This window comes from Silene latifolia, unplaced genomic scaffold (assembly GCF_048544455.1).
Source record: "Silene latifolia isolate original U9 population unplaced genomic scaffold, ASM4854445v1 scaffold_70, whole genome shotgun sequence".
Classification (NCBI taxonomy): Eukaryota; Viridiplantae; Streptophyta; class Magnoliopsida; order Caryophyllales; family Caryophyllaceae; genus Silene; species Silene latifolia.
Window position 1 is genome coordinate 2,231,745 of NW_027413609.1, and position 10,527 is coordinate 2,242,271.

The following is a 10,527-nucleotide window of genomic DNA, read 5'->3' on the forward strand; positions in this document are numbered from 1 at the left end:
ATTCTAGAAAGAAAGCTTCACGAACCACAAAACCGTTGTACTCGTGATTATAGTAAAGAAAAATGAGCATTTGTTTCTTTTGAAAAACTTACAAACATGGTACCTTACCATGTCATATCTCATATGATTTGGTTTAGATTTAGTTGAAAAATAATTTAGACAAAAGATAAAGTCCCCAAAAGAATCAAGTAACTCAAAGTAACTTGATTGAAGTTTAAACCATATCGAATAGCGTTTGATTTCTTATCGAACCACACATTATCCCATAATGCGTGTTAAGAGAGATTAACTTGTGATACTATTTCATATTTCATTTGGCTTATATCAAAGTCTTCACTTTGATAATTCCATCACGACTAAATGATGATTCTTTAAACTCTTTGAACTTCTTCAAAGATTTCTCTATTTACCTTATTAAGTGAACACATTAGCGTCAACTTAAATCGTTGGTAAAAGAAAATTATCAACCTATTTTGGATCAATGATTTACAACCTCGATCTCCTTTTCAACCAAAAGGCACGAGACATCTTGCTTTGAATACAAGATACGCATATACCATAAGATCTAATGGTTTCAAGAGTACTCGATAACTCTTTGCGTTCATCATTCCAGAATCTAAGGTTTAATCTTGGGTTACCAATTTGAGTCTTGCATCATCTTCATGATATATCATTCTAGTTTGGTTTAGAATAAAATCACCTTGATAATGGGCTAGCCATACATCAAATCATGGTGTATAGGGTTACAAAAGTGAAACCTCTTTTGTATCTTAACAAGTTTATATTCTTATTTAGAGTTTATGTACTTATTAGTCACAATTAAGTACAACTCCAAACCCAAATACTAGATTGAGTACACAACGACTCTATCTCTCAACATCATTGTTGCTAGTCGTCATATTCTAATCATCTTATGTATCAAATACAATGATGAAAACCACCACCGGTTTCTAATATTGACGAAGTAGTACTAGCAAAATTTATGTTAATCAAATAAACATTTAAAGAAGAAGGTCGCATTAGATGTCCCACAACTAACTTGTTGATTCTTCAATAATTTAGGGTAGTTTTCTTTCTAGCGTCCAACAATTAAGACAATGGAAACTTTATCGGTCGGGATTGATAGATTTAGTATCGTTATTCTCAATAACTTTACTTTTAACATTTCCTTGTATCAATTCCATTCTAATATTACTTCTTTAAAACCTTATCCTTTTCTTAACGATTTAAGAGAATGCTCCCACTCATTTCAATGAGTCTTTGCTAAGAGAAGCAAAATTGAAATTTATGAAGACTACTCTTCAATTTATTCGTTTAGTCTTAAAACTTTCATTGAAGTGGTTGCGGTATTTTGGTCAATTTTGATTTCAAACAAATCTAGTTACCAAAATGATGTGACGTTTCAAAGTACTTAACTCAATTAAGCATATGAGAAACAATTCATTGTAAGTAGATATGTTAGTCAAGAATCAAAAACCCTTTTGATCACGAATAACTTTTATCTATACTCTTCACAAGAGATCCTTGCAATGGATAATTCGAGGTTTTAGAAGAAAATTCATATTTGTCTTTAGTTACGATGTTTTAATGGAGATTTGAATCAAAAATCGAAATGATATCGTATATGAATTGTGGTAAAGAAATAGAACAATATGATAACGGAATATTGAAAACAAAACATTCATCGTTATAATAATACTTGTAAATAACAAGTAAAGCATTTACATAGTGACCTCTACCCAATTATGATAAATGATTCCAAGATCCAAATTCATATTAACTTGGGGCACGGTGTGCCGAAATACCCTTTATTAATATAACTCGGTGGATTAACTCTTTAATCGATTCTACTTTTAGAACTCTTGGTCGATAAAATTACATTAATATTTATCTTTAGCCCGGAACACATCTGGAAATCGTCGTGAATACTTTCGTTGAGTTCAACCCAAATTTCGAATAAATGTGTCCATGATCCAAACTCATATCAACTTAGGGCACAGTGTGCTGATATACCCTTCATTAACATAAATTCGGTGGATAGACATTTATCACCCACTCCCTCTACGTAACAAGGTTTGTACCCCGGTGTGGCCGAGTGCACTCCCTCATGAAATAGGTTTTCATCGTTTCTACTTTTTGGTAAGGCTAAGTCTCAATTGTTAATTTAGGGAGAGGTCATGTCAATTTATTATCTATCACGTTTTAAGTGAACTAAAGCGGTGAACTACGATAATTGTAATTGACACGGTCGATAAACTCGATATAATGATAATGCATGTTTTAGTTATGGCGATTTAGCGATGCATGCAACATATAAATAAAATGCAAAGCATAAAAAATCCTAGTATGGCCTTCCTAGAATAGTAAATCTAATAAACTACTACAAATTCGGAAACCAACTCCTTTGGTCCCTTGAACTTCGGTCTTGGCACGCATTTCAAGGCAACATTCTTTGATGGATCGCCTTCTCGAGTGACACCGTCTTCAAGGAACTCCGGAATAAATAAATTACATAATAAATTACATAATTTCCTATTATACATTTGTAATTAAAATAAAAATAAATCTATTAAATTACAAAACGGTGATACGAGATCACAATAAATTACAACCGAATCGATATTCCCATACATTTCGGGTAATACCAATTAAAACTAATGCCATACTAAGTAAAATTACATAATTCAAAAAACACATAAAATTAAAATTATGACAATCATAAATAAAATGCAGCATTATAATATGTATGAACATGCCCAATTTTATGCTAAATCGCCTTTAAGGAGCCAATATCGTATATTAATCGGTTTTTACTGATTTGCATGATTTAACCTTTTATAATCACAATAATTACATAAATTCATATTTATGTACAAGTTAATTACCCTTACCAACTTAGGACTCAAAATTAGTCTCCACTACATATTGACAATAATTAACTTATATTTCTTATTATTGTTCATAAATGGACTCAAAAATACAATATTATGTCATAAACTTCAAATTAAATCATAAAAATTTCAAATAAATTTGAAATTTGAAATTTTAAACTCATGAACATTCTGGAAAAATACCATGACACTCATAATATTCAAAAACTTAGGTTAAAAATTTCGAAATTTATCGAGAAAAACAATGTTGCGATTTATCGGATTTATCAATTATAATCATTAAAATATGAGAAAAATTATTTTTCTTAACTTTTAACTTTTAGATCTGAAATATATGATAAAATGCAACATGTGACGTTTTTCCTTAGTCATGAAGTATGTTTTAGCATTTTTACTAATTAAAGTCACTATTTATGTGATTTTTCATCAAAAATTCATAAATCACGCATAAAGACTTCATTATAGCCAAATATTTTACACACATCTTGTAAAACTGCATGTGACAACATACTAAATTTCTATGACCAGATTCGAAATATAACTCATGTTAACCTATTTTCTCATTTAAATTCGAATTTAACATGAAAAATCCATATTTCGAGCATAACAACTCATAAAATTATGAAAATTTACAGGCCATCAGTATATAATATATGTGAAAACATATCCAAAAATCACAGGAAAAATCGAAGTTTAGCTATTTGCATGCAAACAACCTAAGGCTCTTGATACCGCTTGTTAAAAATAATTAATCTCATTAATTTACATATTCATATATGAAACAATTTATTTAGTCATCAAATAAATTCTAGATCTTATGCATGCAAACATGAACAAAAGTAGAGAAGAAATCATTGTTCTTACTATAAGATTTCGGTCTTATGGGCACCAACAAGATCTCCTTCTTGTTAGTTCTTGAGCTTTCCAATAATGGATGAACATTCATGACTTCAAAATAGAAGCCCTCCAATAAGTAGCACCCAAGACTATCCCAAAATCCCACAAACTAACATGTACTACATATTTATAATGTGGTTTACCTTAAAATCGGTTACTAATACTCATATATTACTACTAGTATTATTAGTGATTGATTTGTACAAATTAGATTCATAAAAATGATTTTTATGAAGAACAAGAGAGAGAATGTATTGTTTTTCATAAAACATAAGAAGAATGAATCAAATTGAGAAAATCTCTCAATTCTCTATGTAAAAACTGGTGGGTTAGAGGGATAAAGGACCCTTTTCCTTTTTCCTTTTTGTCTTCACAAGACTATTTTGTGTAAGACTTTGTCATGGTCAAGTCACTATCAAGTGTTATAGACAAATGAATAAGACAAATGAATAAGACAAAACTTCTAACATTGCCCACCAATTTTCGGTTTATCATTGTGTAATATGGAGTCCATTTTATTTTTGTCAACTGTACAATTGTATGTCATGTGACATGTGACATGTCTTATGTCATGTTTTAATTTAAAATGCATATTTAATAAATCAAATATCATTTACAAATTAAATAAATCACATTTAACAAATTGACTAGTAATTCAAAATTACTTTCACATAAAATGGTCATTTAATTACTAGTTAGTATAATTCACAACATTTTGTAATTATAACTAACTTATCATTCTCATCTCGCGTGTTTCGCAAACACCTATTATTTTTAGTAATATAACTTCTTAACTTACTAAATAAAATCTTATTTAATCACATTCTAATAAGATGTCATTTTCTCTCTTATGAAAATAATTTGTTCAATTTTAAGGAATTAATTCATCTGTATCGACATACAATTAATTAACCTTTTTCAATTAAGGGGATCGTCCTTTAGGTGTGACCTCAAGGGATCAAATGATCACCACTGTCGCACGACAGTAATGTCAAACTCTAGCCAGCCAATCATTGTCGATATGTGTGGACCAGTTGACTATATATGTAATGTATCATCCCTTTCGTATTCTTGATATGAGATTTAAATATGTGATCAATATGATCGACAATTGTGATCACATTATTGTCGGAGGACATATATTCCAACAGAGACTTCCAAATTCTTTACAATTTCCATAAATTTTCCAAGTTGGTCATCAAACTTAGGTTTAGCTTGACGACTTGGGAATGGAAGTCTAATCACAATGCGCACTTTCTCCTTGGCCTTCTCTTCACTTTTCTTTGAAACTTCTTCTTTTGTTGGTTCTCCTTCCTTAGAGTTTTGCACAACTTCTTCTTTGTCACTAGCTTCCACAACTTCATCCTCAACTTGCTTCTTTGGTCCTTCATACCTTGTACCACTCCTCAAGTGAATGGCACTAACCGTTTCATGTCTTGGGGGATTACCTTGAGGTGGTAATTGCCCCTTTTGTCTTTGAGAGTTTAAAGATGCTAGTTGTGTCAATTGAGTTTCCAACATTTTTGTGTGGGCTAGGATGTTATTGATGGTGATGTCCTTGCTTGGCTATCTTTTTGCATTTTAGTGAAAAACTCTTGTTGATTCTTGATATGTCTGTTGTGTACCTATCAAAAATAAACTAACTATATAGCTAGGGAAGTCAGGTCGATCTCCTCAGGGACGCAAGATATCTGTAGAAGTCCGTCTATTTGGTCACAAATGGAGGGGGGGGGGGTTGTTTAAATTGTTTTCTAAACTACGAAGTTTAAAGGAAGAGAAGAAGAGACAAAAGCAGTAAAGGCAAGAAAATAGGATTAAACTATCAGATAGAGAAGGGACATGTCGGGAATTCGGTTCACTACCGTAGTCCAGTGACTCAGCTGTAAACAACTCAGACGAATTAATGCAAGACGGATGTGGAAAGGTCCTTTCGGTCCACTTTCTATCCTAAAATATAACTAACTTAACTTTCATTCTTGTCAGGGTAGTCTACTGTTCATATCATGCCTATTTAGTCCAATCTTTCGATATAGGATTAATTTTAGCCAGATTAAAGAGGTGACTCAGAAGCGTGCACTCAACTAAGTCGATAAATACAATTAAATTGCTATGGTGACAGAATCTCACAATTAATTCATCTATTTCATTTACTACATCGTCACATTCCTACCGCAGATCCCCTAATCCCAACATGCATGAAGTTTAGCTACTCATATCGCTATTAATATCAAAACTAATAACAAATGACGAATTAACAATAAACATAATGAAATAAATAATAAAATGCATAAAAGAGAATTAGGGCAAAGGAATAAATGAAGTAAACAAGGAATTAAAACAAACAAACGATTGATTATTATTGAGAGAAGAGAAAGGAGTTACAATCGTGAGAATCCGGCGTAAAGAACAATCGAATCCGAGCAAAATAAATCCCAAAGTAAAGTTACAGTGAAGAGCAGAAGTAACGCAGTAAAGTTGATAGTAGAAAATTAGATAATGAACGATAGATGCCTAATGACCTAGTAACGTAAAGCTTAAATAGAAATAAACTAAGTCCAACAAATAAAACACACTCACGGGCTAATTAAAGCCCACGCCCAAAGAAACCACTCGATCGAGTGGATTAAAATCACTCGATCGAGCAAACCTCAGCATAATCTACTCGATCGAGTAGAATAGTTACTCGATCGAGTAACTTCCTTTTCAGCAACTTTGGATCGAGTAAAAAACTACTCGATCGACCAACTGGGGACGTAAAAACCACTCGATCGAGTGGTAAAACTGTTCGATCGAGTCTTCTGTCTTTAATTCAGCTCAAGTCCATGCCCGACTGCCTCGTAATCCGAGCCTTGACGCACTCCAATGCAATATCTCACTCTGGAAAATACTGTCTCCTCTAAATGCATGCAAAAAGGACGAAAAAGGGTACGATTCCACTACTTTCACGTTCATTTCTACAAAACGGACAAAACGAACCAAAGTAGCCAATTCGGGGCAAAATACTATATAAACAATATAAAAATGCATGGAAATACGTGCTGAAATAGGCTAAAAAGACTTTACATTAGGCACGTATCAATTCTTTTGCATTTGGAGGACCGCTTTTTGAACATCAAAACCTTGGTCATTTTGTTGATTGTATGGAGTTTGATTTTGGTAACCTTGGTTTTGGTTTAAAAAGGGTCTTTGGTTTTGGTTTCTCATGGGAGGTGGGGTGTATGTTTGTTGAGGGTTTTGAACATTTTGGCTTTTGTATGAGAGATTTGGGTGGAATTTGGTGTTTTCATTGTAATAATTGGAATAAGGGGTACCACTCTTGTATGCTTGAAAAGCATTCACTTGTTCGTTTATTCCCCTACATTCACTTTGGTCATGTCCCAAAGTTCCACAATTCTCACATATCCCACTTGGGATTGATGAAGATGCTACCATGGCATTAACATGATTCTTTGGTGATTTTGAGGCTTCTTCAAGTTTAGCCATAGCCTTTTCAACCTTTAAGTTAATGGTATCAATATGAGCACTAAGTTGAGCACCTAATTGAGTAATAGAGTCCACTTCATGCTTTCCTCCTCTAGTAGCCTTGCGAGGTCTACTATATTGTGAATTATGGGCCGTCATTTCCTCAATCATGTTCCAAGTTTGATTATCATCAACTTCGGTGAACATACCATTTGATCCATGTTGAGAATGTTTCTTGAGTCTTCATAAAGACCATTCCAAAATTGTTGTACCAAGAACCACTCGCTAAGTCCATGATGAGGACACGAGCGACAAATTCCTTTGAACCGCTCCCAAGCTTCATACAAAGATTCTTCATCCCTTTGCTTAAAACCCATAATTTGAGCTCTTAGCATGTTAGTCTTTTCGCTGAGGGTAGAATTTTTTGTAGAAAGCTAGAGCCAACTTCTTCCAAGAGTCAATTCCAAGAGTAGCCTTATCAAAGCTTTTCAACCATTGTTTTGCGGTGCCGATTAGATAAAAAGGAAATAAGAACCATCGAATTTGGTCTTGAGTCACACCGGTATGTGAATTCGCATCACAATAGTCACAAAAAGTCTCCACGTGAGAGTGATGGTCTTCACTAGGCATCCCCCCAAATTGGCTTCTTTCGACTAAGTGGATAAATGCGGACTTAGCAATGAAATTTTCGGTTAAGTGTTGTGGTGTGGGAGTACCATTGGGTAGGTTCTCCTCGGTTGGTACGGAATGTGATGAAAATTTAGGCATTGTGGGTTGATTTTGTGTTGGATTTTGTGTTGGGTTGTCCTCACCTTCTCTTGCAAAAGGGTTGATGAAATTAATAGTATTTGTTTGAATATCTACAACCTCACCAATACCTCTCAAAGTACCTCTAGCAAGTCTTCTATTGTTTGTCAAAGTCCTTTCAATTTCATGATCAATGGGTAACAAGTTACCTTGTGATCTTCTAGACATGCAAAATATCAAACAACTCGAAAACAATTAGAACAAACCTTGAGGAGTTTTACTTCCCCAAGGCAAATAATGACACAACTAATAACAATCTAATATAATCAAATCAAGTTATCACTAATCCCCGACAACGACGCCATTTTTGGTCGGACTCACTTGGAGCTTAATTTTCGGTTACTTGTCGTTAGGAGCACCTAGACAAAAACAATATTTATAACTTTACAAACAACTCTACTATTAGTAAAGAGGCAAGTAGAGGTCGGATCCCAAGGGACAGGTATTGATGTAGGATTTTCATTTGCAAGTAGCGGTGTCCAGGGGTGTCACGATTTGGGTTGAGATAAGAAGATCACTAAACTAAATAGCAATAAAAGTAAACAAGCAAGATGATTAAAATGAGATGTAAACAATTGATAAAAAGCACTAGGGTGTCATGGGGTCATAGGAGATTCATGGGAATTGATCATACAAACATATTCTCAAATTATAAGCAAGCAATTATTGTTGTGATGGATCAAGTTGGTTTATATCTTACAATCCTAGGAAGGTTTGGGTCCTGGAGCCGAATCGATTAGATTGTACAACACCTACAAGTCGACTTAATCCTCCCTAGTCAACTATATGCATGGTCTAATAAGACTCGAGTTGGTTTATGTCTTACAAGTGTCATTGAAAAGGTAAGTGATGGGTAAAAAATGCAAGGATTCATAGGCTCGCATTTCATCAAACATAACATGTGCATAAGTTGAGATCACAACAAGCAAGCAAATAAATTATGAAAACATATTAAATTAAGCATGAATCATCCCCAATGTTGGTTTCCCCTAATTACCCATTAACCCTAGTTAAGGAAACTACTCACTCATTATCAAGTTTAGCATGTTAACAAGGTTGTCAATCATATTAACAAAGCAAAACATGATGAACAAGTAAGAAAGATTAACAATAGATAAAAAGGGATTAAGAGAATTATACCTATTAATGATTCTAAAATAAAGCAAAGAATAATAGAAGTACTTGATGAATGATTGGAAGGTTATCAATCTCCCAACAATAACCCTAATAATCTTCAATTACCCAAATTAAAAGATGAACAAAAGAGAAATTAAGGAAATGAGATTTGTATTAATATTTGATTAGAAGTTGATTACAAGATTAAGAAGAGATTAGAATGATATAAACTACACTAAAGATTGATAAGAAGAACATGATTAATCTAACTAGACTAATGGGGTATTTATAGTGGGGATTAGGTACACAAATTAGGGTTTACTGATGTGACCATTATTTGCGCACATTTAGTCCCCTAATTGAGCCTATTTTGCATACTATTATAGCACTTCATGGCCATTTTATCCGTCAAAACCTTCCTATTTGCTTTTCTATCGCATTTCATATGTTTTGTAGAAAAGGAGAGAATAAGGCGGAAATTCTCGTCTTTCATGCATATTTGGAAGCTACTTGACGATAATAGATGGACTAGTATGAAGAGGAAGCAAGGACTAAAGACCAATCTCGAAAGAATAAAATGGAAATGAGCAAAAAGGGAAGAAACGAAGAAGAACCATTGCTGAAGAACAATCCGAGCGGATTGTCTTAAATCCGCCCGTCTCCACAAAACAATCTGAGCGTCCTGCTTTCTAATCCGCTCGGATTGCCCCACTAGAATCCGTCCAGATTCCCCTGAATCCGCTCGGTTCCTCAGCCCAGATCCGGCCGTCCCGACTCCCATCCGCACGGATTGTAGCACAGCACGTTTTCATTCTTCTAGCAACGATAAGAGAAGCCCTTCTCTCGGACAATCCCGGAGTCTCCCTGCTCAAATCTCAAAATTGTAATTACTAGTTTAGCCCTTAGTTAACCCTAATGCATCCTCCCTAATTTCCACTATAAATACCCCATTTGTAAATAATCAAAGGGGGGCTCTTTTATGTTGTTTTTGGGTAGAAAATCCTTCCTTAGATTAGATTAGGAGTAGATTAGAATAGATTACTCTTTAATCTTTCCACAAATTACACATTAATCTTTCCATAATTATTGTTCAAGTTTATTATTCAAGTTTATTATTGGGTAATTGAAGATTATTGGGTTATTATTGGGAGATTGACAACCTTCCATCAATCAATCAAGTTTCTTCTATTATCTTTGCTTTATTGTTTGGATCATCTTAAGTTGGTATAATTCCTTTACTCTTTAATCTTTATTGTTCATTTCTTCATTCTATTATCATGTTTATACTTGTTTTGATGCTTGACACCATTAATGACATGTTTCCCATGATAATGAGTGAGTAGTTTCTTAGCTA

The 10,527-nt window shown here is 33.7% G+C and overlaps 1 non-coding gene across 1 annotated transcript; it reads left to right on the forward strand.

Annotated features, from left to right (window-relative positions):
- The first annotated feature begins 7,538 nt into the window (after window positions 1–7,538).
- LOC141640090 (small nucleolar RNA R71) lies at window positions 7,539–7,645 on the forward strand. The gene has a single exon (XR_012542836.1). It is a non-coding gene; the product is annotated as a small nucleolar RNA R71 (small nucleolar RNA).
- Window positions 7,646–10,527: the final 2,882 nt, after the last annotated feature.